Source organism: Lepisosteus oculatus, chromosome 14 (assembly GCF_040954835.1).
Source record: "Lepisosteus oculatus isolate fLepOcu1 chromosome 14, fLepOcu1.hap2, whole genome shotgun sequence".
In the NCBI taxonomy this organism is placed as follows: domain Eukaryota; kingdom Metazoa; phylum Chordata; class Actinopteri; order Semionotiformes; family Lepisosteidae; genus Lepisosteus; species Lepisosteus oculatus.
Window position 1 is genome coordinate 53,208,921 of NC_090709.1, and position 27,908 is coordinate 53,236,828.

At 47.4% G+C, this 27,908-nt stretch overlaps 9 non-coding genes across 9 annotated transcripts; 1 reads left to right on the top strand and 8 right to left on the bottom strand.

The window, feature by feature from the left end:
* Positions 1 to 4,007: 4,007 nt before the first annotated feature.
* On the bottom strand, positions 4,008 to 4,080 carry trnav-aac (transfer RNA valine (anticodon AAC)). The gene has a single exon. It is a non-coding gene; the product is annotated as a tRNA-Val (tRNA).
* A 109-nt stretch (positions 4,081 to 4,189) lies between these two features.
* Positions 4,190 to 4,262, bottom strand: trnaf-gaa (transfer RNA phenylalanine (anticodon GAA)). The gene has a single exon. It is a non-coding gene; the product is annotated as a tRNA-Phe (tRNA).
* A 3,125-nt stretch (positions 4,263 to 7,387) lies between these two features.
* Positions 7,388 to 7,460, bottom strand: trnav-aac (transfer RNA valine (anticodon AAC)). The gene has a single exon. It is a non-coding gene; the product is annotated as a tRNA-Val (tRNA).
* Positions 7,461 to 7,569: 109 nt separating this feature from the next.
* Positions 7,570 to 7,642, bottom strand: trnaf-gaa (transfer RNA phenylalanine (anticodon GAA)). The gene has a single exon. It is a non-coding gene; the product is annotated as a tRNA-Phe (tRNA).
* Positions 7,643 to 8,666: 1,024 nt separating this feature from the next.
* Positions 8,667 to 8,738, top strand: trnad-guc (transfer RNA aspartic acid (anticodon GUC)). The gene has a single exon. It is a non-coding gene; the product is annotated as a tRNA-Asp (tRNA).
* A 616-nt stretch (positions 8,739 to 9,354) lies between these two features.
* Positions 9,355 to 9,427, bottom strand: trnav-cac (transfer RNA valine (anticodon CAC)). The gene has a single exon. It is a non-coding gene; the product is annotated as a tRNA-Val (tRNA).
* Positions 9,428 to 10,766: 1,339 nt separating this feature from the next.
* trnav-aac (transfer RNA valine (anticodon AAC)) lies at positions 10,767 to 10,839 on the bottom strand. The gene has a single exon. It is a non-coding gene; the product is annotated as a tRNA-Val (tRNA).
* Positions 10,840 to 10,948: 109 nt separating this feature from the next.
* Positions 10,949 to 11,021, bottom strand: trnaf-gaa (transfer RNA phenylalanine (anticodon GAA)). Its single transcript has one exon. It is a non-coding gene; the product is annotated as a tRNA-Phe (tRNA).
* Positions 11,022 to 19,991: 8,970 nt separating this feature from the next.
* trnal-aag (transfer RNA leucine (anticodon AAG)) lies at positions 19,992 to 20,073 on the bottom strand. The gene has a single exon. It is a non-coding gene; the product is annotated as a tRNA-Leu (tRNA).
* Between the last annotated feature and the right edge of the window lie 7,835 nt (positions 20,074 to 27,908).

Sequence of the window (27,908 nt, forward strand, 5' to 3'; positions counted from 1 at the left end):
CAGGCCCATTTTTTGGAAATTGCTGAAAAGGCTCCAGTGTTTGTTCGGTGCGTGGCAGGCGCACGATGCGAGCCTGCGTAGCGATTTGTGGGTCTGGTGTTATGCAAATGAGGCCGAATTGCATCCCGGGACATGCAGCGAATGCGCATTGGCGACTGCAGATGTGTAGGAAACGGCGTGCTCGTTTTCTCGTTTTGCCCACCCTTTTGAGTGTTAGTGTGGCGTGTGAGTGTGCGAAAGAGTGGGCCCAGCAGGAGGCAGTGGCGTGCGGGGCGAGGAGCTGGGCTAGGCTGCGCACTTTGTGCTGTGGGTCCGGGCCGCTTGCAGGGCCTTATATAACTTATACTTACCTGGCAGTGGAGATACCTTGATCATCCTGTAGGTGGAGTAGTTGGATTGTTTGCTTGTTTTGTGGAAGCAGTGTTTGTTTTGCAGTTTACGAAATGGCAACTTTTGGATCCCGCAAGAATGCTGTGCGTTTTGAGGTTTTGGATGACCTCTTCATGGATCGCATGCAGTTCAGTAGAAAAGTGTTGCAGAAGGAACTTGGCTTTGAACCTCGGCACTTGGATTTCATCTTCGCTCTCCCAGGTCAGAAAGCATTTGAGGTTGTTTTTGCTACCTATTCTCTGTTTGAACGATGTGTGGATGTGTTTGAGGCTAAAAGAGGGAAAGTTCCTGCCCTTGAGAAGATCAACTTGCAGCCTCTGACACAGAGAGAGAGGAAAACAGTGCATGTTGTTATGTTCTCGAATCTGGCAAAGACGGAGGACATTCAAACCTGGCTTAACCAGTACTGCACCGTCCACCATGGAACTGAGGTTAGAGATGTTGACAGTATAAAAAAAGGAGGCAAGGAAATTCGAGGTTCGTTTGCTACCGGACAATGTAAATGGAGGCTTAAGGCACCTGCCCTCTACAATCCGGCTGGGCACCTGCAATGGCTATGTTTTTTATGTGGGACAACCAAAGGTGTGTCAGCGCTGTGGTGCTGTGGGACACCTGGCATTGTCCTGCACTGTGAAATGCTGCAAGACCTGTGGCAAACAGGGACATTTATCCTCTGACTGTTCAATGCTGCCAAATTGCAATTTATGTGGCTCGGAAGGACACGTTTTTAAGAACTGCCCTCACGCCTACGCCAATAAACTCAAAATGAGAAAGGATGAGGCAGTGCTTGTTTCAGCCAAACCGGCCTGAAAATCCAAAGCAAATAACAAGTCAAACAAAGAACCCTTGTTGGACAAAGACTCTCAGCCTCCAGCCAGGATCAGTCCTGCTGTGGCTCCGGGGCCGGTGGAAGAGAAATCCACTACGCCCCCACAACTGCAGACTGCACCAGACAAGCACGAGGGTTTGAAAACCCCCGAGAACAGCGAGGACCCCTCCCCCACTCCTGCTCCTCAGAACGAGGGCCAGTGTGGGGCCCCCCGGTGAAGCGGGTCCAGCGAGGATACCCAGGATTCAGCAGAGCTGCTTTTCTCAGACTCTGCAAGTCCTACAGATGCCCTCCTCTCCTCCATCCAGTCCATCACGGAGGATCTGCAGCAGCTGGTGGGTGAGGGGGAAGAGGAGACTGGTGCATCGGCTGCACCCCTTTCCCCTCAGTGCTCCCAGGAGCTGGACTTGAGGAAAAGGAAAAATGACTCTGTTTTCTCCCCGAGCGAGGAGGAAGGAGAGCATGGTGATGGGGACAGCTGGAACCCCTGCACCCCTCCCTCTACCCCCTTCCCTGAAATGGACTCCGTGAACGCTATTACTGCTGCCACCCTGATGAAGGCTCATTCAGAGGATGGCTGGCAGGAAATTGGTAAGAAGAAAAAGAAAAAGAAGTAAATCAAGAGAGGTATAAAAGCTTTGAAGATAGGTGGGATAAAGGGCCTTCTGATTGGTCAGGGGACAATAACAACAGAACCTCTGGCGTGGCCATTCTTTTCAAAGGATGGGCATTCAAATTGAAAAGTATTCAGAGGGTCATAGATGGCAGGTTGCTGTGTGTGGATGTGGAATGGGGGACCGTTAACCTGCGTCTAATCAATGTGTATTGTCCTACTGACGTTGGAGGAAGGGTGGAGCTACTCAAAGCACTCTCTCCCCTATTGTTATGTAGCACAGACGTGATAGTGGGAGGGGATTTTAATTGTATCTTAGAGCACACAGATAGGCAGTCTAGCTCTCCGATAAAATTGGATTCCAGCTCACTAGCCCTGCAAAACTTAGTTCAAGACTTTAAACTCTCAGACACATATAGATGTATATATCCCACAATAGCAGGATATACATGGTCAGGGAGGAATAGCAGCTCCAGAATTGACTATTGCTTTGTCTCAGAGAGAGTGAAAGTTGTTGGGGTCACTCTTCAGCCTGTCCTCTTCTCAGATCATCAGGCTTTAGGGTGTAGAGTGGAACTCCAGGGCGGGACTGTCTTTGGCCCAGGCCTCTGGAAACTCAACACAAAGCTGCTAGAGAATGAGGGGGTAGTATCCCGCTACAAGGAGAAACTATCACAGTGGCTGTCCTTGCAGTGTCTGTACGAGTCAGTAGGAGAGTGGTGGGAGGAGGTGAAGGTGAGGACAAAGGCCTTTTTCATGGATGAGGGAAGGAAGGCTGCTGCCAGACGGAGAAGAGTGCTAGCCAGGAAACAGAGGCAGCTGCAGCGTCTCTACATGAGACAGTGGCTTGGATGTGCTCGAGGATATCACCCTTTTAAAAAAGGATGTCCGGAGCATAGCGGAAGAAAGTAGTCGAGGAGTGCTGTTAAGAATCAGAGTGCAGTTCTTGGAAGAAAATGAGAAGTGTACTTGCTTCTTTTTCAGGAAAGTGGTAGGCTCCAAGTCTGTCATGGAAAGTGTAGTTGATGAGGAGGGAAGAGAGAGAACAGAGCCGAGTGCTATCCTCTCCTGCATCGAGGCCTTCTTGTCACGGACGTCCAAGGGGACTAACCGTGGGGAGCAGGAGGGCGGAAAAAGACCCATATGCTTAGCGGCGATACGGGAAAAAGGCCCGGGCTCATTAGTGCAAAGAGTTCAGGAATGCCGTATAGAAACCTGTGCCCTCAGGGAGCGGACGTGGGGCGCCCTGGTGCTAGGCGGGTCTCAGGACATCCGAACGTCAGTGCTGAGCGAGGACAGAGTGCAAGACCCTGAAATATTTAGCCAAGGGAAAGAGAGGGACAGGAAGGACAGCAGACCAGAAACTAGGGACAGGACAGAGAAGGACCGCCCTCTGGCTGCAGAGGGCGTGACACTTCTACTCAAGACTGTACAGCTCTACAGAGGTAAAGGATGAAGAAATTCATTTTTTTACCTCAAAGCTAGAAAACGTTTTGAGTGAAGAAGATAGGGAAGTACTTGAGGGGGATTTGACAGTAGAAGAGCTGAGAGGCTATGGAGAGCTTACAGAAGGTGAAAACGCCGGGTGCTGACAGGCTCCCTAAAGGGGTGTCTGCTTTTACTACTTGCACGAATGAAGGCAAAAAAAAAGCCAATCGATGTGAACGAACGGCGCTTTACAGAGGAGTACTGCCTGACTGGATCGTTGATGAACGACAGAGGCCACTCCGACCTCTTCTCGGTTTTCTTCAATGACTTACTAAGGATCTTCTTCACATTCGCCCATGCAGGGGAAGCCAGTTACACCAAAGCAAACGCAGGAAAGTGCATTTCAAGCAGAGACCAGGAGGGACTTGTTTACACCGACAGTGGGCGGAGAATGGAACAATGCGCCCAGCCCTGTTGCTGGAGCCGATTCTTGATGAGCTCTTGGGCTCACTAAGAGGCCCCCGCTGGATGCTAATCTTTCTGTTGTTCTTGCAGGTCCTGCGCTGCTTTTGAGCCGACAGAGCTCGTCCTGGTTTGCCGGCACAGCCCAATTGCAAATGATCGGCTACGCGTACAGAAGGAACGTGCGTTTGGTACAAGAGTGCACGAAGGCACCGGAAATACATTGGGAACAAATGACCGGTTGCTCAAGACCTCTGTGAAGTACAGGAACGTGCAACACGAGGCTGTTTCCGCCCGGTCTCGAACCGGAGACCTCTCGCGTGTTAGGCGAACGTGATAGCCGCTACACTACAGAAACCTGCAGGGACTGCTGCTGGTGTCTCGCTTGCGTTTCGGGCTGAGAAAGGGACGCGTCACTTTAGGAAGGGGGTGCTGGAGAGAGGAACAAAGGGCGCGATGAAACAAAATGCCGAAACCCGGGATCGAACCAGGGACCTTTAGATCTTCAGTCTAACGCTCTCCCAACTGAGCTATTTCGGCGGTGCAAAGAGCACACAGCCACCTGCTCCAGCCTTCCTGTGTTGTGGCATGAGCGCACCAAGAGTAGCGGGAGAGTGTTGCAGGAACGTCACTCAGAAGGAAAGCCACCCAGCTGCGCCCTCTGAGCTCTGTCCAGCGCATCTTCCTCGCATGGACTCCTGCCTGCGACGGGCAGGAAACAATTAGCAAGAACAGAACGACACCCCATGGGTGTCTCATGACCGCACCTTAGGTTGTGACACGTGCAGGTGTGAGGGGTTGCCGGGCTACTTTGGAGCAGAGCTTGGGCGGAGGGGGGGCGGGAAAGCAGACAAAGAGGTGACACCTCAAGGTCTGCACGATCACAGCTCTCCGCCGCCCCAGGCTTCCGCTCGATACGCTACTGGACACACCCGCCCCTCCTCACACAGACCGTGGAAAAGCCCCCGAGTGGGAGGGCTCTCTCTTCCTCCCAGGAGCTCTTGGACACGACGCACAGACAGGGCGCGGGGAGCCGCTGCCTGCAAACACGGCTCCAGGCAGGACTCCACTCCGCAGGTGCCGCAGAGCAGAGGAGATGAGGGCAGCTTAGCTCCTGTGCAGAGACCTGAGCTGTTGTTGCTGTGGATGCTGTCTTTTCTGCACTCGGGGTAGGAGTGAATGTTGAGTTGCCCTTAGAAATGAAGCAGAGCACTTCAACGGCACGGGTGTGTGTGTGTGTGCGCCCTGGTGATTCTGGGAGACAGATCGAACCTGGGCTAAAAGAGAGGGGGCTTAGCCCTCTTCCATTTGCTAGTTCAAAGTTGTACAACCCATTTGTATCTGCTAGGCGGCGCAATCGTCGTGCACAAAGAACGCTTTGAAAAGCGTCAAAGGCAAGTCATTCCGAGTTGGTCGTTTGTGTTTTCCGTTCAGACGCGAAATGCTGAAATGATCTCTCGGCTCCTCGGTTGTCATTTCTGCTCCGTAAAGGGATCACAGCACGCGTCGGCTTCCAGCATGCTGGATCGGGACACGATGCCGGGGGTTGGAGAGAGCGATGTCTTCCTCGTTAGTATAGTTGCAAGTATCCCCGCCTGTCACGTGGGAGACCGGGGTTCGATTCCCCGACGGGGAGTAGCTTTTCTTTCACCTCCTTAGAGAAATGACTGCCTTTCACTTCTCTGTTTTCTTTCACAGCGTCGTGCACCTTTTCATTGCTCTCGCTTTCAGAGCCTCCGCACGGCACACGACTCGACATCAGGAAGCACATTGAAGTGAAAGCAGGAAGCGCTGCGACATGCACTGTGCAGATCCCGCCACACTAAGAGGTGAGTGGGTCTGTTCGATGCACAAAGAACGCTTTGAGAAGCGTCAAAGGCAAGTCATTCCGAGTTGGTCATTTGTGTTTTCCGTTCAGACACGAAATGCTGAAATGATCTCTCGGCTCCTCGGTTGTCATTTCTGCTCCGTAAAGGAATCACAGCACGCGTCGGCTTCCAGCACGGTGGGTCGGGACAAGATGCCGGGGGTCGGAGAGAGCGATGTCTTCCTCGTTAGTATAGGACCTGTCACCTGTCCCCACCTGTCACGCGGGAGACTGGGGTACATCAGGACGCGCATTGAAGTGAAAGCAGGATGCGCTGTGACATGCACTGTGCAGATCCCGCCACACTAAGAGGTGAGTGGGTCTGTTCGATCACAGCGCTCGACGAATCCCCAATCCCCTTTTGTGCCTGGCGACAAAAGATGTCTGTTTCTGCCCGGTTTCGAACCGGGGACCTTTCGCATGTGAGGCAAACGTGATAACCACTACACTATGGAAACGATGGTAAGACGTGCCCAGCGGCCCAGTGCTGAGCTTCGCCAATGCGATTCAGCTGCTTCCAGTGCCTTTATTGGAGTGCACTGATGGACCGTGCTCTCTCTCCAGAGACCAGCACGCCTGTCATGGACAGAGCAAGAAAGGCGGCGCCACATTCTACAGCCCTCTCCACGCAATCGACGAAATCGGGCTACTGAAGTGGAGAAAATCGCCTCTCCAGAAAGTGCAAATATCATCTTGGAGACTATAAATCCTATTGCCGAAGGTCAGCCCTGTCTACCAGAGTAACCCTCCCACAGCGATGATCAGCTCGTCTCACACGCGAGAAGTTTCGGTTGGAAACAAGCGCCCCCTCTTCTCGCATGTTTTGCACGTTCGAGTAGTTTTAATGCGGCTCTTTCGTACACGGTGCTGATCTTTTGGAAAGCAGGAGGCAAAACCGAGTCGAACCGCCTGGGTGAAAACCAGGAACCCTAACCGCTAGACTATATGGCAGCGAACAACCATGCTGTTCCCGGCATCATGCAAGCAAACTACATAAATATGAGAAAACACGCAAGAGAGTTGTCACTCAGAGTGTCGAAGGGTCGATGTATACTGGGGCTCAGTTGAAATGCAACGTCAGGACTTTTCCGAATTATGTCACACGAAGAGAGCACAGCCCTTTCCGCCCTGCCGCGTGTGTCTCGGTAACTCGCTGTGATCGTATAGTGGTCAGTACTTTGCGTTGTGGCCGCAACATCCCTGGTTCGAATCTGGGTCACGGCAGAATAGGGGCGTCTGCTTTTACTACTCGCACGAATGAAGGCAAAAAAAAGCCAATCGACGTGAACGAACGGCGCTTTACAGAGGAGTACTGCCTGACTGGATCGTTGATGAACGACAGAGGCCACTCCGACCTCTTCTCGGTTTTCTTCAATGACTTACTAAGGATCTTCTTCACATTCGCCCATGCAGGGGAAGCCAGTTACACCAAAGCAAACGCAGGAAAGTGCATTTCAAGCAGAGACCAGGAGGGACTTGTTTACACCGAGAGTGGGCGGAGAATGGAACAATGCGCCCAGCCCTGTTGCTGGAGCCGATTCTTGATGAGCTCTTGGGCTCACTAAGAGGCCCCCGCTGGATGCTAATCTTTCTGTTGTTCTTGCAGGTCCTGCGCTGCTTTTGAGCCGACAGAGCTCGTCCTGGTCTGTCGGCACAGCCCAATTGCAAATGATCGGCTCCGCGTACAGAAGGAACGTGCGTTTGGTACAAGAGTGCACGAAGGCACCGGAAATACATTGGGAACAAATGACCGGTTGCTCAAGACCTCTGTGAAGTACAGGAACGTGCAACACGAGGCTGTTTCCGCCCGGTCTCGAACCGGGGACCTTTCGCGTGTTAGGCGAACGTGATAGCCGCTACACTACGGAAACCTGCAGGGACTGCTGCTGGTGTCTCGCTTGCGTTTCGGGCTGAGAAAGGGACGCGTCACTTTAGGAAGGGGGTGCTGGAGAGAGGAACAAAGGGCGCGATGAAACAAAATGCCGAAACCCGGGATCAAACCAGGGACCTTTAGATCTTCAGTCTAACGCTCTCCCAACTGAGCTATTTCGGCGGTGCAAAGAGCACACAGCCACCTGCTCCAGCCTTCCTGTGTTGTGGCATGAGCGCACCAAGAGTAGCGGGAGAGTGTTGCAGGAATGTCACTCAGAAGGAAAGCCACCCAGCTGCGCCCTCTGAGCTCTGTCCAGCGCATCTTCCTCGCATGGACTCCTGCCTGCGACGGGCAGGAAACAATTAGCAAGAACAGAACGACACCCCATGGGTGTCTCATGACCGCACCTTAGGTTGTGACACGTGCAGGTGTGAGGGGTTGCCGGGCTACTTTGGAGCAGAGCTTGGGCGGAGGGGGGGCGGGAAAGCAGACAAAGAGGTGACACCTCAAGGTCTGCACGATCACAGCTCTCCGCCGCCCCAGGCTTCCGCTCGATAAGCTACTGGACACACCCGCCCCTCCTCACACAGACCGTGGAAAAGCCCCCGAGTGGGAGGGCTCTCTCTTCCTCCCAGGAGCTCTTGGACACGACGCACAGACAGGGCGCGGGGAGCCGCTGCCTGCAAACACGGCTCCAGGAAGGACTCCACTCCGCAGGAGCCGCAGAGCAGAGGAGATGAGGGCAGCTTAGCTCCTGTGCAGAGACCTGAGCTGTTGTTGCTGTGGATGCTGTCTTTTCTGCACTCGGGGTAGGAGTGAATGTTGAGTTGCCCTTAGAAATGAAGCAGAGCACTTCAACGGCACGGGTGTGTGTGTGTGTGTGCCCTGGTGATTCTGGGAGACAGATCGAACCTGGGCTAAAAGAGAGGGGGCTTAGCCCTCTTCCATTTGCTAGTTCAAAGTTGTACAACCCATTTGTATCTGCTAGGCAGCGCAGTCGTCGTGCACAAAGAACGCTTTGAAAAGAGTCAAAGGCAAGTCATTCCGAGTTGGTCGTTTGTGTTTTCCGTTCAGACGTGAAATGCTGAAATGATCTCTCGGCTCCTCGGTTGTCATTTCTGCTCCGTAAAGGGATCACAGCACGCGTCGGCTTCCAGCATGCTGGATCGGGACACGATGCCGGGGGTTGGAGAGAGCGATGTCTTCCTCGTTAGTATAGTGGCAAGTATCCCCGCCTGTCACGTGGGAGACCGGGGTTCGATTCCCCGACGGGGAGTAGCTTTTCTTTCACCTCCTTAGAGAAATGACTGCCTTTCACTTCTCTGTTTTCTTTCACAGCGTCGTGCACCTTTTCATTGCTCTCGCTTTCAGAGCCTCCGCACGGCACACGACTCGACATCAGGAAGCACATTGAAGTGAAAGCAGGAAGCGCTGCGACATGCACTGTGCAGATCCCGCCACACTAAGAGGTGAGTGGGTCTGTTCGATGCACAAAGAACGCTTTGAGAAGCGTCAAAGGCAAGTCATTCCGAGTTGGTCATTTGTGTTTTCCGTTCAGACGCGAAATGCTGAAATGATCTCTCGGCTCCTCGGTTGTCATTTCTGCTCCGTAAAGGGATCACAGCACGCGTCGGCTTCCAGCACGGTGGGTCGGGACACGATGCCGGGGGTCGGAGAGAGCGATGTCTTCCTCGTTAGTATAGGACCTGTCACCTGTCCCCACCTGTCACGCGGGAGACTGGGGTACATCAGGACGCGCATTGAAGTGAAAGCAGGATGCGCTGTGACATGCACTGTGCAGATTCCGCCACACTAAGAGGTGAGTGGGTCTGTTCGATCACAGCGCTCGACGAATCCCCAATCCCCTTTTGTGCCTGGCGACAAAAGATGTCTGTTTCCGCCCGGTTTCGAACCGGGGACCTTTCGCATGTGAGGCAAACGTGATAACCACTACACTATGGAAACGATGGTAAGATGTGCCCAGCGGCCCAGTGCTGAGCTTCGCCAATGCAATTCAGCTGCTTCCAGTGCCTTTATTGGAGTGCGCTGATGGACCGTGCTCTCTCTCCAGAGACCAGCACGCCTGTCATGGACGGAGCAGGAAAGGCGGCGCCACATTCTACAGCCCTCTCCACGCAATCGACGAAATCGGGCTACTGAAGTGGAGAAAATCGCCTCTCCAGAAAGTGCAAATATCATCTTGGAGACTATAAATCCTATTGCCGAAGGTCAGCCCTGTCTACCAGAGTAACCCTCCCACAGCGATGATCAGCTCGTCTCACACGCGAGAAGTTTCGGTTGGAAACAAGCGCCCCCTCTTCTCGCACGTTTTGCACGTTCGAGTAGTTTTAATGCGGCTCTTTCGTACACGGTGCTGATCTTTTGGAAAGCAGGAGGCAAAACCGAGTCGAACCGCCTGGGTGAAAACCAGGAACCCTAACCGCTAGACTATATGGCAGCGAACAACCATGCTGTTCCCGGCATCATGCAAGCAAACTACATAAATATGAGAAAACACGCAAGAGAGTTGTCACTCAGAGTGTCGAAGGGTCGATGTATACTGGGGCTCAGTTGAAATGCAACGTCAGGACTTTTCCGAATTATGTCACACGAAGAGAGCACAGCCCTTTCCGCCCTGCCGCGTGTGTCTCGGTAACTCGCTGTGATCGTATAGTGGTCAGTACTTTGCGTTGTGGCCGCAATATCCCTGGTTCGAATCTGGGTCACGGCAGAATAGGGGCGTCTGCTTTTACTACTCGCACGAATGAAGGCAAAAAAAAGCCAATCGATGTGAACGAACGGCGCTTTACAGAGAAGTACTGCCTGACTGATCGTTCATGAACGACAGAGGCCACTCCGACCTCTTCTCGGTTTTCTTCAATGACTTACTAAGGATCTTCTTCACATTCGCCCATGCAGGGGAAGCCAGTTACACCAAAGCAAACGCAGGAAAGTGCATTTCAAGCAGAGACCAGGAGGGACTTGTTTACACCGAGAGTGGGCGGAGAATGGAACAATGCGCCCAGCGCTGTTGCTGGAGCCGATTCTTGATGAGCTCTTGGGCTCACTAAGAGGCCCCCGCTGGATGCTAATCTTTCTGTTGTTCTTGCAGGTCCTGCGCTGCTTTTGAGCCGACAGAGCTCGTCCTGGTCTGTCGGCACAGCCCAATTGCAAATGATCGGCTCCGCGTACAGAAGGAACGTGCGTTTGGTACAAGAGTGCACGAAGGCACCGGAAATACATTGGGAACAAATGACCGGTCGCTCAAGACCTCTGTGAAGTACAGGAGCGTGCAAAACGAGGCTGTTTCCGCCCGGTCTCGAACCGGGGACCTTACGCGTGTTAGGCGAACGTGATAGCCGCTACACTACGGAAACCTGCAGGGGCTGCTGCTGGTGTCTCGCTTGCGTTTCGGTCTGAGAAAGGGACGCGTCACTTTAGGGAGGGGGCGCTGGAGAGAGGAACAAAGGGCGCGATGAAACAAAATGCCGAAACCCGGGATCGAACCAGGGACCTTTAGATCTTCAGTCTAACGCTCTCCCAACTGAGCTATTTCGGCGGTGCGCAAATCCAACAGCCACCTGCTCCAGCCTTCCTGTGTTGTGGCATGAGCGCACCAAGAGTAGCGGGAGAGTGTTGCAGGAACGTCACTCAGAAGGAAAGCCACCCAGCTGCGCCCTCTGAGCTCTGTCCAGCGCATCTTCCTCGCATGGACTCCTGCCTGCGACGGGCAGGAAACAATTAGCAAGAACAGAACGACACCCCATGGGTGTCTCATGACCGCACCTTAGGTTGTGACACGTGCAGGTGTGAGGGGTTGCCGGGCTACTTTGGAGCAGAGCTTGGGTGGAGGGGGGGCGGGAAAGCAGACAAAGAGGTGACACCTCAAGGTCTGCACGATCACAGCTCTCCGCCGCCCCAGGCTTCCGCTCGATACGCTACTGGACACACCCGCCCCTCCTCACACAGACCGTGGAAAAGCCCCCGAGTGGGAGGGCTCTCTCTTCCTCCAAGGAGCTCTTGGACACGACGCACAGACAGGGTGCGGGGAGCCGCCGCCTGCAAACACGGCTCCATGCAGGACTCCACTCCGCAGGAGCCGCAGAGCAGAGGAGATGAGGGCAGCTTAGCTCCTGTGCAGAGACCTGAGCTGTTGTTGCTGTGGATGCTGTCTTTTCTGCACTCGGGGTAGGAGTGAATGCTGAGTTGCCCTTAGAAATGAAGCAGAGCACTTCAACGGCACGGGTGTGTGTGTGTGTGCGCCCTGGTGATTCTGGGAGACAGATCGAACCTGGGCTAAAAGAGAGGGGGCTTAGCCCTCTTCCATTTGCTAGTTCAAAGTTGTACAACCCATTTGTATCTGCTAGGCGGCGCAGTCGTCGTGCACAAAGAACGCTTTGAAAAGCGTCAAAGGCAAGTCATTCCGAGTTGGTCGTTTGTGTTTTCCGTTCAGACGCGAAATGCTGAAATGATCTCTCGGCTCCTCGGTTGTCATTTCTGCTCCGTAAAGGGATCACAGCACGCGTCGGCTTCCAGCATGCTGGGTCGGGACACGATGCCGGGGGTTGGAGAGAGCGATGTCTTCCTCGTTAGTATAGTGGCAAGTATCCCCGCCTGTCACGTGGGAGACTGGGGTTTGATTCCCCGACGGGGAGTAGCTCTTCTTTCACCTCCTTAGAGAAATGACTGCCTTTCACTTCTCTGTTTTCTTTCACAGCGTCGTGCACCTTTTCATTGCTCTCGCTTTCAGAGCCTCCGCACGGCACACGACTCGACATCAGGAAGCACATTGAAGTGAAAGCAGGAAGCGCTGCGACATGCACTGTGCAGATCCCGCCACACTAAGAGGTGAGTGGGTCTGTTCGATCACAGCGCTCGACGAATCCCCAATCCCCTTTTGTGCCTGGCGACAAAAGATGTCTGTTTCCGCCCGGTTTCGAACCGGGGACTTTTCGCGTGTGAGGCGAACATGATAACCACTACACTATGGAAACGATGGTAAGACGTGCCCAGCGGCCCAGTGCTAAGCTTCGCCAATGCGATTCAGCTGCTTCCAGTGCCTTTATTGGAGTGCGCTGATGGACCGTGCTCTCTCTCCAGAGACCAGCACGCCTGTCATGGACGGAGCAGGAAAGGCGGCGCCACATTCTACAGCCCTCTCCACGCAATCGACGAAATCGGGCTACTGAAGTGGAGAAAATCGCCTCTCTAGAAAGTGCAAATATCATCTTGGAGACTATAAATCCTATTGCCGAAGGTCAGCCCTGTCTACCAGAGTAACCCTCCCACAGCGATGATCAGCTCGTCTCACACGCGAGAAGTTTCGGTTGGAAACAAGCGCCCCCTCTTCTCGCACGTTTTGCACGTTCGAGTAGTTTTAATGCGGCTCTTTCGTACACGGTGCTGATCTTTTGGAAAGCAGGAGGCAAAACCGAGTCGAACCGCCTGGGTGAAAACCAGGAACCCTAACCGCCTTACTATATGGCAGCGAACAACCATGCTGTTCCCGGCATCATGCAAGCAAACTACATAAATATGAGAAAACACGCAAGAGAGTTGTCACTCAGAGTGTCGAAGGGTCGATGTATACTGGGGCTCAGTTGAAATGCAACGTCAGGACTTTTCCGAATTATGTCACACGAAGAGAGCACAGCCCTTTCCGCCCTGCCGCGTGTGTCTCGGTAACTCGCTGTGATCGTATAGTGGTCAGTACTTTGCGTTATGGCCGCAACAACCCCGGTTTGAATCCGGGTCACGGCAGAATAGGGGCGTCCGCTTTTACTACTTGCACGAATGAAGGCAAGAAAAAGCCAATCGATGTGAACGAACGGCGCTTTACAGAGGAGTACTGCCTGACTGGATCGTTGATGAACGACAGAGGCCACTTCGACCTCTTCTCGGTTTTCTTCAATGACTTACTAAGGATCTTCTTCACATTCGCCCATGCAGGGGAAGCCACTTACACCAAAGGAAACGCAGGAAAGTGCAATTCAAGCAGAGACCAGGAGGGACTTGTTTACACCGAGAGTGGTCGGAAAATGGAACAATGCGCCCAGCCCTGTTGCTGGAGCCGATTCTTGATGAGATCTTGGGCTCACTAAGAGGCCCCCGCTGGATGCTAATCTTTCTGTTGTACTTGCAGGTCCTGCGCTGCTTTTGAGCCGACAGAGCTCGTCCTGGTCTGTCGGCACAGCCGAATTGCAAATGATCGGCTCCCGTTACAGAAGAAACGTGCGTTTGGTACTGTTGTAACAGAAGGAATAAGGTTCTTGATCCCAAGATGAAGTAAAACAGATGAGTTTATTGCATGCAAGGAACAATAAAGCCGAAGTCTTGTTTCCCGCAAGAAACAACAAAACCGAAGTATTGTTCGATGTGCCGGTACAAACTTTTAGGTTATATAGTCCTTGCTTGCTGCTTCAGACGTCATTCAATGTTATGGTAAGGGGTGGGGTCATGGTATTTGGCCAGTTAAGAGGCCCTGGCCAAATGGTCAGTCTAAGATTATGCCCCCAGGGGGTTCCTTGTTCGCATCTGGAATCCTTATCAGTTAACCCCCTTTCCTGCCATAAACCCCTGTTGCTTAGAAGTCTAATTTTCAGGCAGAACTGACTTAAGTTAACCCTTTTTACATCTTATCTCTTACTTCATTCCCCCCTTATAAAATATGGCATACGTCAGGACTGCCTATTTTTACACATACAATGTCAGGGCAGATCTTTCCTTTTTAGATGTACAGGCATGCATTACCATGACATTGTGTGTTCCACAGTTACAACAATATGTTATTGATGTTTTTGTACAAGTGATAGTTACAATTATACATATAAAACAACCCTAATCCTACAAATACATAAGGTCCTACTCCAGGACCCAAACGCAGACCTCAGCCATGTGGAGATCTATCGTCAGGATCTTGGAACAGCAATACTGACCCAACTCCGATAATAATTTTTTGGCTTATAGATATGCCAACACCCGGAATGTATTGATACCATATCCCCAGAAATGCTCCTCAGGCCTAACAAGCACACTGTTGGTCTTAGGAAACATCAGACACAGAAACGGTAACAACAGCCTTCTTTCTGTTCACTCAGTCTCTGGTGCCGTGGGTCGGTGAAAGTGCGATACGCGGATCCAGCGATCTCATCCTGTCACTCAGATGGCACAGTCAGTAGTTGGTGGCACTTGATATGGTCCCTCCCAGCAGGATTGCAACGTCTGGCAGGGTATCTCTTCTTCACCTACACCCACTCGCCAGGTATCCGGTCGTGTCTCACCTCTACTGGAGGTCCCCAAGCGTCCGGCACCTGTTCACGAGCCCTGTGCACTGCTTCAGTTAACAAACCTACAATACTTTAATAGAGAGTTAGTTAATTCATCAGTGCGTTAGCCAAACTTGGCCTCCAGGGAGTTTCTTTGGCTGCCCGTGATGATCTCAAATGGGCTCAGTCTCACAGTTCTGTTTGCTCCAGCCCGCAAACCGCACAGGACTGCAGGTAGAGCATCTACCCACGGTGTTCCTTCAGTTGATATTTCCTTAGTTGGTCTTTCAGACTGTGGGTGATGGGGGCAATGTGACTTCTAACTTACCCCTAGTGAGGCAATTACAGCCTGGCACACCTTCCCAGTGTAGTATGCCCCTAGATCAGTATCCAAGGGGAAGGGCAGTCCGTACCACGGGATCATCTTTGTCATACACTTGGGTATGTGCCAGCCCACATCCCATCATTATACAACCCCACATTTTTACACATTTGTTCTAACCACTATTAAACATCTATTAAAGCCCTCAACCTGAATTCTCCCCTTTCCCCAATAGAGGTTTCACAGGGGTCTCAGACTCCCGCTCTCCCAGTGCCGCTCGTCTGGCATCTGCATCTGCATGGTTGTTACCTTGAGTTACTGGAATTCTTTATTTATTGTGTTATTTACACCTTACTCAAGCTGCTTCTGTCGGCAGCTGTAAAACTACAAATCAGTTCAGAGACAAGCCCAGTATTCTTAACTGGAGTCCCTGCCGTTGTGAGAGAATCCTATTTCTCCATAGCCATCCAGAATTGTGGCCTACATGCAACAAATACATACATTATATACATATACAGTAACCCTTTGTCCACACTTACATATAAAGGAATGGTTGATCCATCTGAGGAAACCCCAGTCTCAGCACCTGTAAGAGAGCTTGTTTCAAATGATTACAGGCGGCTTTTGCTGCTGGAACCAAGGCAATCTTGTCCTTGTACTGCACTCCCCCCTTAAGCAGATCTGTTAAAAGTTGTGCTCACCCCGTAAAAACATTGCACCCTGGCCCTGTTAAAATTCCACAATGCTCGACACAAAAGGGCCTTATTATAACTGCTTAATATTAGACACTCTAAAGCTGAAGCAACTCAGACTTGTGGGTTTCCTCGTCAGGGGAAGAACTCAGAATACCATCAACATACTGAGTGATCACAGTCAGTTGAAGCCACGTGATACCCTGTTCTGGATAGTCATTCTTTGTAATGCATAATATTCCAACCCAATAGATCTGGGATAAAACCACCCATTAAAATCTGGTACTCGGCAAGTAAAACTTGCTGCCCCAATACTCCTGTTGCCTCCTGCCGTCTCCCCATATACATTACTCTATAGCACACTGTTGAACAGAGGAGTGAAACAAGCATGACAGTAGTGCTCCAGTATACCCTAACAGAGAAACCAACACTCCATTAACAGTACATTTTTATCCACTGGACTGGGACAGACTTAGGGAGGCTACAAGGGATTTACAGGATCTAATCGTTAGGTAAACAGATCTTCTCACAAGACGTTATTCTCCCCAGTCTCGATTCTAAACCTACAGCGTTTCAGCATGTCTGGTTTCGAGACATTCGAAAAAATCCAAATTGTTTCCACTATTGCAACTAATTGTATAAAAATACAAAAACTGTTTATCTAACTACTTTTACGTCCACCTGTACTGTACTTATACGTTTCAGACACTCTTATATTTTCCAATCTCCTTACAGATGCAGCCATTCAAAGTGCGCGGTACAGACATGTACCGGAGGTAATTGGCTACGGCTTCGTGCATCGTGACACGTGATGACGCAAAATACCGCGGTGCGTGATTGGTTGACCGACAGGGGCACTCGTGGTCCGTTGGTCTGTCGTAGAAAGACTTACTGTAAACGTCTTTACTGTGCCCGTTGTAGATATTGAATTTTACCACTGAAGGGAAATCTTAGTAGCTGAGCATAAAAAGAATAGGAGCATACTGTAACGCGTGTGAAGGCCATAAACGATATTAATTTTGGAACATAAACATACAGTATATAGCTGGTCTTGGTACTTTAAAGAAAAAAATACACACCAGTATTCCATTCCTCCCTAAACATTGTAAGCTTCGAAGTCTTTAACTAACGTGATACCGGAGTCAACAAGCATACTTTTAGAATTTGATTAAAAGGGAATATAATATGGAATCGCGTATCTCAAGAATTTAATAACGGTATGATTATATCCATGTACTGCGACAGGGCTCTGTAGGGCTGTTTCGCCTGCCTGTTCATGCGAGCTGTCTTGTAGCCTACTGGTCTAGGTGCGTGACTACCAACTGGCAGGTTGTGTGTTCGAATCCAGCTGGTGCTGGACTTCTCATTTGTATTTATTTATTTTTTAATCACGTAACATAAACATATTACCGTATGCAAACTGTACTGTATACAGTATGTATATGTATATTTAATGTCTTAACTGTGCCCGGTTAAGTATTGAATATTCATATCTAATTTTACCACTGAAGGGAAATCTTAGTAGCTGAGCATAAAAAGAATAGGAGCATACTGTAACGCGTGTGAAGGCCATAAACTATATTAATTTTGGAACATAAACATACAGTATATGGCTGGTCTCGGTACTTTAAAGAAAAAAATACACACCAGTATTCCATTTCTCCCTAAACATTGTAAGCTTCGAAGTCTTTAACTAACGTGATACCGGAGACAACAAGCATACTTTTAGAATTTGATTAAAAGGGAATATAATATGGAATCGCGTATCTCAAGAAATTAATAACGATATAATTAAATTCATGTTGCAAAAGAACTGCAACGGACATAAAAACTCCCTTGCTTTTAACAGAGCGTTGCATAATTTCTAACTACGAAAATGCCAGGTGAAAGGATTTGTAAACATATTTTGTTAAAGCAAGTCAGTTTTTTCCGCAACACATAAAATACATTTTTCCAAGAAAGTTTAGCCTTTGTCACTAATGAAACCACTAAATAAAGACATAAATATAGAAATCTTATTTAAATCTTATTTAATGTTGGTAGCAGGATGAACTGTCAGAGTGTATATTTTGTTGCAGAGTTGCTGCAAGATGTTAACAGTGAAAAAGGTATTTAGAAATGAATTATTTCAAGATGAAAAAGAAAACATACACGAAACATGGTTTCATTATGACAAAAATCGGTCTTGAGATATTTTTAACTTGATTTACAGTATTTGAACGGTATGTCTTAACACCGATACTACAGTGCTTAAATACTGCTCACGTATATGTTTCTAGGTTTATATTATGCATTCCATACGGTCAAATTACTTTTGAGCAACTAATAAGAAGCGCGAAACGGTATGTGTTTTAGTTTCATTTTGTGCTGGGACCCGTGGATTGATTAGAGATATCAAGTACATACAAGTCATTTTTTAAATGTTGTAGTTCGTCTTGAAAAAAATGTTACGAGTACATCATCTATCAACAATTACACAGGTTCTGTTTCCATATTGCGGATTTTGGTTACGTAATATTATTTTCTAGATTTCACGTTGTGAATATATGATTTGGGCAAACAGAGCCGCAAAGAAGTTAATTATTGGTTGTTGTTTTTTTTTTTGCAGTTTTATCTAGAACAAGCGATGCTTAAACCTTTGTCTGATTCTTGTGAAACTATCCACACGACAGTTACAGTACCTAGGAGTTGACTTCAGTGATGTCACTGATGGGATGTTTCTAAAAATCCATTCTCTGTAAAATGTCTTCTCTAGTTGTCCTGCATATGTATTCGCTAATGAAGCTGTGTGTTCTGAGCCTGGATCTCTACATTTCTGTATGAACCAGTTTAGAGGGCTAAAGACAGCTTGTGTTTAAATTGAGTGTAAGGCAATTTATGCTTCTAAAGTCATGGTCAGCATTTATTTTTGTACTGTGCTGTAAACTTGTTCTGTGCCAAGTCACATTATTTTATATCGTTTTTATAGCGTTATCAAATCCGGTGGCGCTGTGTGTTAGTTTACTGACTCCCATGTCAGATGGTCTGTGATTGAAACCTGTAAAACCGGTTTAATTCGTCACAGCCAGCACTCTTCAGGTGTGAGGGTCTTCTGCTCAGAATGAAACGCTAAAATGTTTGTGTATATTCTAATGGTAGTGGGGGCAGGGTGTGTGGGAACAGGTTTGGTTGAAATTGCATTGGAAATCTATGTTCTTCACACCTGAAACATTTTCTCTGAAAGCATTTTCTTCGCAGTTTAACCAATCTTGTTACAGCATGTTACAGTTTACTATTATTAACCATATTAATTTTAAGTGCTTAATGTAAAATCTTGTAAAAATATATTTTCATTGTTCCAATATACATTAAGTCTGACTATCATATAATAAGTTAAATACAAAACTAAAGAAAAAATAGGGTTAAATATAATTCAAAATATTTTGCTAACAATGTTAACTGTTTATGAATAATAAAATGTATTAACTAAGGAGTAGGAAGGCACAGTTGTTAGTATGTTTTTTGTTTTGTTTCTTTTTCATAAATACAACAGTAGTACTTGATGTCTCAGTGGCTTTCAAAATTAAATTATGCATGCAAACCTGTGAACTAGAAAGATAACTAAGATATCCATCCATTATATTCCATAATATCCATGAAATATATGGCGCTGAAATATGTGTGACGCAGTGGTGGCCTGACACGGTGAGGTGCCCTGGCAGCTGTATGATGCAGTGGTGGCCTGGCACGGTGAGGTGCGCTTGCAGCTATGTGGCACGGTGAGGTGCGCTGGCAGCTGTGTGATGCAGTGGTGGTCGAGTATGTAGAGGTGTCGTGCGAGGCATGCTTTTTGCACGCATGAAGTAAATCCCACGATCGCTTTTGAACTTGGACAAAGTCCTTCCAAAGGAGCGCTATGCGCAAAGATTTAACAAGCTCAACCCCCGCCGACGATTTGGTGTGAAGAAGCAGAACATTCAAGTTTCACAGACAGAAGCAGCACGCCAGCACAGCCAACATTAAAACGGAGGGCACACTACGATTTGCATTGACACAAAAGTGATCTGGGCAGACGTCGTTCCCTGCATAACGTAAAAAGTGGCAAAGCGCTTTTGGGTTGAGAGGACGCAAGAAGGTCTTTGTTTTGTGCCTTGATGTCAAGCTGAGAAAGTATCTTTAAACACTTTGCTTAGTTTCTCGAGAGACTGCCAAAAAGCAGTTCCCTCTCTTTCGTCTGAAGCCAGCTGAAAGGGGGTTTCGACAGAAGGACCTGGCAGCGGTGGGATTCGAACCCACGCCCCCGAAGAGACTGGAGCCTTAATCCAGCGCCTTAGACCACTCGGCCACGCTACCCGCTGTGCGCTGTCTCTTTGTCTCATTACTTGCCCGGAGGAAGCCGGGTGGGTTTTGCTCTTGTCGCCCGACTTAGTGGCGTTATGACCGTGGAACCGACTGCACCTGCTTTTTCTGAGATGCTTCCCCTCTCATGGCGAGATCTCGACTTCTTTAACACCTCTGGATAAAGATCTTCTGTGGAGCAGGTTTCAGACCTCTGCGTACAGCTCCCTTGATGTCATTTTATTTTTACAGCAGCCGCATCCGGAAAGTTGTGTCTTTTACGTTTTATTTGAACAACAAAACTACATACAATACAAACAAGAGCACATATAACGTATCAAGAAAACCATCAAGGGCACATGCTATAATACAATTACACTTTATGAAAAACGATTACACAAAGGTATTCGGGTTTGCTTGAACCTTTAAAAAAAAGTGATCTTTGTGAAACAAAGTGAAAACATCCCAGCTTACAATCTCTGAGGTAGTTGTCACTAAACTCAGACGTGATGTGCCACACATGTGCCGTGTGCCTTTACTTTTGTAAAAAAACTGGTATCGTGAAAATTAAAGTCGAAACCCAAAACAGTAACATATTTAAGAGTAAATGCCTCCTAATAGCTAGCAAGCGCTCCTAGTTAGTAAAATTGTTTGTGTCCCTGCCTGTCACGCGGGAAACCGGGGTTTGATTACCGACGGGGAGACAGCTAGTTTTTTTTATGACCAGATTCCAGTCTTTAATGCTGTGTGTGAGAGTTTACGTAACTTTCCTTTTCTCACATTTTCTGACGACTATTCCGAAGGAGCGCCCTGTCAACTCCTAATACTTTTCAAAAATCTGCCTGCATGTTTGATTAGTTTTGTTTTACTTAGAAAAAGTTCAATATCGATCATAACTAAAGAAAATTATGATCAGAACAAAAACAAAATGTTGAAGATGAATCAGAGCTGGGTGACATGGGCTTCTGTTCTGATATGGTTGTACGAGAAACAGGAGGAATCTCTTCTCTCCTATGGAACATGAGCTGAATCAGGAATGAGACATGTCATATATCAACGCATGACCTACATCGTAAAACTAAAATAAAAACTAACATTAAGTTATCAGAGACATCCATTTATATACAAACAAGAGACAGACAAAGCAATAATTGTCACGCCCTCTGCAGCCAGGGGGCGCTCCTTCTCTGTCCTGTCCCTAGTTTCTGGTCTGCTGTCCTTCCTGTCCCTCTCTTTCTCTTGGGCTATATATTTCCGGGTCTTGCACTCTGTCCTCGCTCAGCATTGATGTTCGGATGTCCTGAGACCCGCCTAGCACCAGGGCGCCCCACGTCCGCTCCCTGAGGGCATAGGTTTCTATACGGCATTCCTGAACTCTTTGCACTAATGAGCCCGGGCCTTTTTCCCGTCTCGCCGCTACGCATATGGGTCTTTTTCTGCTCTCCTACTCCCCACGGTTAGTCCCTTTGGACGTCCGTGACAATAATTCTACATTAACTTGTCCTGCACTGATCAGACTAATTGAAATGGTCTGATTCAGAGCCTGTGCAGCTCGTGCTAATACAACAACGACAGTATTGAACCCTCAGCACCATACTGACTACTGAGCACAAGTTCGGCTGCTCTCCAGCTTTGTTACGCACGTTTTTTTATTGCAAATGGAGCTGATCTCCAGACAGTACAGTGTTAGTCAGCAGCCTCTACTAGTAATACATCGCCCCTGTCCAAAATCTCTAGGTAAAAAAAACACATTTTATACATTTGTCTGTTTAAAGATATAATCTCTTTAAAAAAGACAAAGGGTTTGTGTGTCAATTGTTTCGAATTAATTTCGAACGCAAAGAAAAGTAGTTTTCTTCCAAGAAATCACACATTTGTCGCATCCTCCATACTATACTTCTCTCTTGTAGTAGTAAAGCATTTTGATTTAAACTGAACAATATATTAAATGTTTCATCTATACACTTACGATTAACATAGGCAGCCTTGAACGGATTGCGGAAATCAAATATACAGATGGATTCAGAGTGTGCTTTCCAACTTTTGTGTAACATTTTCCTTTGATAGGTCGGAGTTGTTTTTAAAATCTGGATTAAATAAAAAGGAGTGACGTCAGTGTAAAACAGCTTTCCTTCATGGGGAACAACGGTTGTGTTCCATATTTCTAATTATTTTGGTTTCAAGATAGCAATTTAGTATGAAACATAAAAGCCAGCTGGATAAATCTGTTACACGTCATTTACAATGGTCTTTCAACTAATAGCCCGTACAGGGATCAAACCCCAACTGTTGTTGCGAGTTGCATAAGGCTCTGCAACATGCAGATGAGAAACTAACCTCCGCTTCTTCATTATATACACAGTGAGCTATATTTGCGAGCCTACTGCCCCCTGCGGGCTCTGTATTTGATTGCGGTACAAGACCGGCCGTGGACGTAAAGTGAGACGGGTGTGTACATTAAAAGGCTCATAGCGTCCCTGGGAAGGCTCAAACCACCACCCTTTTTGTTAACAACCGAGCCACAAAGACTCATGTACAGCTTAACACTCCTCGGTCTCAGTGAAAGTGATACACTCCGTAAAATTTCTGGAGAATCATTTGTCAATTTCCCTACGGGATTAATAAAGTATTATCTATCTCTCTTAAAGGAAAATCGCCAACAGTGGCCGATATCTATTGGAGTTTTTTTCATTCTATACTGCAATTTCTGAAGGGTACAGGCTTGGGGAATTGGACCTTATGGTGAAGGCTGCGGGCTCAGCAGCAGCAGAACCTGATCAGTATTGGTTGACTCTGATATACTTTGACAACTTAACTTCTGTTAAGTGATTAACCATGCGACCAATGTTCTTCCAATAGCCTGCCACCTGTGGAGACTGAAAGTGCTCAAATGAAATGTACAGAACAGAGGGTGCAGTCTAAAAGAGACATTAGATTTAGAAAATGATTTAACTCTGAGCAGAAGAGTGAGGGAAGATCATTTTCCGAGTCCTCAGGTAGGTTCTCCCATGGGTTTAGATGTCTCCAATATATGTGATCTTACTGACCAAGCTTTAGAACCAGAGACTCAAGGAAGGCAGGTGGAGATATATCCTATGGATTGTGGGGGTGGTGGAGGAGGAGACAATTAAAGCAAAAGGGGGGGGAGGCCTGTATAGTAGGTGTCACCTACTGAATGATTGTAGCCAGAGCTTTAAGTCTCCCCTGGTCCTACTTAAGTATGGCTCTTAATATTGTGTCCATAAATGTGAGAAGCATTCGCTCAAAGTTAAGGGCAAGGAATATACTATAATTTGTGAGGAAGGTAAATGCTGATATTGTGTTGTTACAGGAGTGTGGGTTACCCTTTAAAAACTGCTATAAGGATATGGAAGAACTGGGGACATTGGGCCCATCAATCTGGAGTGGGTCCAAAGAAAATAAATCTGATGGTATAGCTGTTCTAATTAAAAATAAGATGGTAGAGGTACGTCAGCACCTTGTAGTGAAACCAGGGAGAGCACTGGTGGTGTATCTGGGTTTCATGAATGTCTAATTTAAACTCTTAAATATATATTGTCTGAGTTGCTCACATGACAGATATGTCCTAATTCAGGAACTGAGTATATTGATTGGGATGGGATTTTAATTCTCTTTTAGAAAGAGAAGGCAGAATGAGGGGCGAGAGACGGGTCCAATTTGATAAATCATCAATATTATTGCAAACATTATGTAAAGATTTTAAACTGAAAGATGGCTTCAAACTTCATAGTCAGGGGAGGGCAGGTTTCAAACGGCACTAGTCTAATAGGACCCAAGCCTCACGTATTTTGTTTTGTTACGTGATTTTACTTGCACGACCGCAGGCCTAACCCCTGTTTTTTTTCTCTGACCATTGTCTACTGTCATGTACAATTTCTGTTCCAACAGCTGTTACTGTGGGGAAGGGTGTGTGGAAGCTCGATATTTTGCTTCTGGAAGGTGAGGAAGTGACGCACAGGTTCAGGGAAAGATATAAGGAATGGCGGTCTTTGTATGACCTGTTTGGCACAAGAGCACAGTGGCTGACCCTGCGCTCTGACCCAAAGCTTCTCTCCCTGTCTGTGTGACTCATGGAGTTAGAAAGACTACAAGCTGTGCACACTTCCAAATCTGTAACATCATTTCAAGGGTGTATGATAGATCATTCACAAGATCAAATGGCTGTTTATTATTGTAAGAACTGTAGTTCACTACTGTTCTTTTGACTCTTGAGCTTGCATTATACAGCCGTTGAGTGCATTTTGAACCTAAGAGATATCCAACTGATTCAACCTCTCTGATGAATGTTAAATGGGTTGTGACTTTTGGCAAAGTTTTTTGCAACATTATTTGTTTCATGAATACCATTTATCTCTATAACAACTTTCCTGTACCCTGTAGAAGAACGCTTCTTTGCTTCCTACACTGGCTATGTCCCTGACCTCTACAAGTGATATATTGATGACTGCGTCAGTGCCGCCACATACTCCAACGATCAGCTTAAGTGCTTCCTGCACCATTTCACCAACTTCCACCTGTACCTCAAATATTAGTTAACATATCTTCCACTACTCTTCAGTTTCTGGACATCAACTTCTCCATCAACTACCACAGACTCTCCAATTCTGTCTATTACAAACCCACAGATTCACACAGCTATCTCTTGTATAGCTCATTTCACCCCAAACATACTAAAAATCTCTCCCTTTTTCACAGTTCCTTCGGCTACAACAAATATCCAGCGACGACATCGAATTCCAGAACCAAACCCTTAAAATGAACTCCTTTTTCATCAACAGAGGATACCCCAGCAGTGTTATTGACAGGGCCCTTGCCCGAGCCAAAAACACCCCTCGGACCATCAACCCAATCAGGAACTCCCACCGTAACAACCGCATTCCTTTGGTGCTTCCCCAACACACTTCCTATCCCCAGGACTGTTAACGACAACTTTTCCATCCTACAGGATGATCCCTCCATTGGGGCCCTCTTTTCTGACCACCCCATCATCTCATATCGACAATCACCTAATCTGCACAACCTTCTTGTTCACAGCTCCCTTGGCCGCCCTCAGCAACCATCCACACCAGGTACTTTCCCTTGCAACAGAGCTCGCTGTATCGCCTGCAAGTACACATCCAACACCACACTCATTCAAGGCCCCTCAGGACAATTCTGGATCACCCAGATGGCATCTTGTACCTCCAGCAACCTTATTTACTGTATCTCTTGCGTAAATGCCCAGTTTCTCTCTATATTGGAGAAACAGGAAGGAGACTTGGAGACCGCTTCAGAGAACATGTCAGGGCTATGAAGATTAAAGATCTCTCCAAAAACCACTGTTTCTCATTTCACCTCTGATGGCCATGACCACTCTAATCTCTCCATCTGTGTTCTCAAAGATGGTTTTCTGAACTCATACATTAGAAAGAATACCAAAACCAAACGTATCCTGCAGCTAGGATCACACCTTACCCCTTCTCTAAACGAAAGACTACTATTCTACTAAATTTTCTCCATTCATTGGAAGTTTCATTTCACACCTCTCAACACCTATTCTGACTTCACACCTCTTGATTGGCCTCTCTTTCTGTCCCCTGCTCCCGCCTCTCACCCCTCCTCCCTCCCAGCCTTTGTTCTCCCACTACATTACCTTTGCCTACTGCCTTCTCTCTCTCACACCTGAGTGAGGCTCCACGGCCGAAACATTGTTTTCTCTCTTCTTTTTTTTCAGCATGGAATAAACCTATTACTTGTTCCTTAACAACCGGAAACAATATCTTCGGTCTTTCCAGAGCTGTAAGTAGTCATTCCAAGTTTATTAACTTGTCTCTGTGCTTGTATGTACTCTTCAATAGCCACTGATGTTCTGTACAACAGCTATTTTTACAAATAAATTTGCATTTTTTTGGACTTCTTTTAAAGAATTGGCACATTTGGCAGAGCGGCGGCTCTGTGGCTAAGGATCTGCACCTGTGGCTGGAAGGTTGCTGGTTAACATCCCACGGTCGGCAGAGGAATCCTACTCCATTGGGCTCCTGAACAAGGCCCTTAACCCCAACTGCTGCAGGGGTGCCGTATAAATGGCTGACCCTGCGCTCTGACCCCCAGCTTCTCTCCCTGTATGTGTGTCTCAAGGAGAGCAAGCTGGGATATGCAAAATAGGAATTTCTAATGCAAGAAATTGTATATGGTCAATACAGTGATCTTATCGTATTGGCACATGGTAATCTCCAAGGAACAAGTAATAGGTTTATTCCATGCTGAAAAGAGAAGAAGAAAACTGTCAGAAATCCTCAGTGAAAAGGTATGCAGATCCTGTGCAGATGCAGGAGCAAGTAGTTATTGAGACAGGCGAACAATCCAGAACGAGATTGTTAGGTGAAAGGTAGATCGAAATACTGGAAGTACAGAGAGAAGCAAACAATTCAAAACAGAAGGTAAGGTCCAAGGTCGAGAGGCAAAAGGGAGTTCAGTAACCAGTAAGCGAGATTCAGAGTAAACGCGAGGTAGTGCTCTCAAAGAGAAGACTCAATACCGAGTAGCGGGAAGCGGGTTTGAATGGTTAAAACAGTGCTTTGCCGCACAGCAGAGCATGTGCTGGTGGATTAACACATGTTATTATTAACCCGCTGCTGGTACTGGTTAGTTCTTTTGTGAGTTGATCTCCCCTGGCTGGTGGTCGTGACAGTGACAGAATGCTGTTTTGTGATTGATGCTATATCAAAATATAGGGTCCCTCAAAAATTAAACACAGAAATAAGAACATTTAATGGCTTGTACATCTGTTGCACTCCTACACTATTAACATCCATTGGGAGTTGAATTTCAATTATGTTTCCACTTCATTCAGATGTGTTCCCTATTTTTCAGATTGTTGGCAATGCCACATGTTAAAGGAGGACAGAGGAGTAGGAGGCCAGACCTGTGGTCAAGGGCTGGTGAAGTAGGGAATGAGATCAAAGAATTTCTGAAGTTTTCTAAGCTAGAAAAAAAATTAGGTGGCATGACAATATGTGGTCAACACTGTCAAACAGAGTCCTTGGAGAGGATTGCTCCAGCAACAGGAAATGGTTATCAGTGATTTGGCATGAAGATAGAAAAAAAGTAAGAACCCAAGTGCTTAGGGCGCAGAAGGAGGTGAGTATTGGTAAGGATTCCAAACCAGATGACGGTACACAATCTATAGTCAATATTTCAAGTCAAAGTGAGAGACATAGTTTGGAAGGCAACACAGAGCTCAGAAGTTCATCAGAAGATACAGAAGAGGCATGGGCTGCACACGGCAGCACAGACAGTGGTGACATGTTTGAAGGAGAAAAAATCTGTGTAGAATCAGAAAAAAAGCCTGAAGAGCACAGTGAATATTCCCAGGGGGCAAGCGTGCCTGGGACGTCACCTCAGGATAAAAGGGGATTAAGAAAGATTATGTCTGTGCCTAACACTTTCCAAGTATGTCTGAAGGCTGAACGATGGAGAAAAATACCACCTCTAAAAGGTACATCTAAACTAAGATGACCATGGACCCATATGTTATATAGCGAGTTCAGGAAGATAAATCATTGCTGCCCAATAGCCTTCAAATACCAATACATCAGGAAACAGCAGAAAAAAAAAACTTTCTGATGATTACAACAGTCTGTACTTTCAGTTCCTACCCTTCAGTACCTTCAGTTCCTGTAATGTAAAATACATAATGATAACAAGACACAAACCAATGGGCAATGATGACATCACAATTGATGTTGTACGAGTAGGGAAAATACAACACAGTGAAAGGGAAACAAAATTTCGACAGGCACGTCAGCCTTATCGTTGAAAGATTGCCCGTGCCCTCACAAAAGGAATCA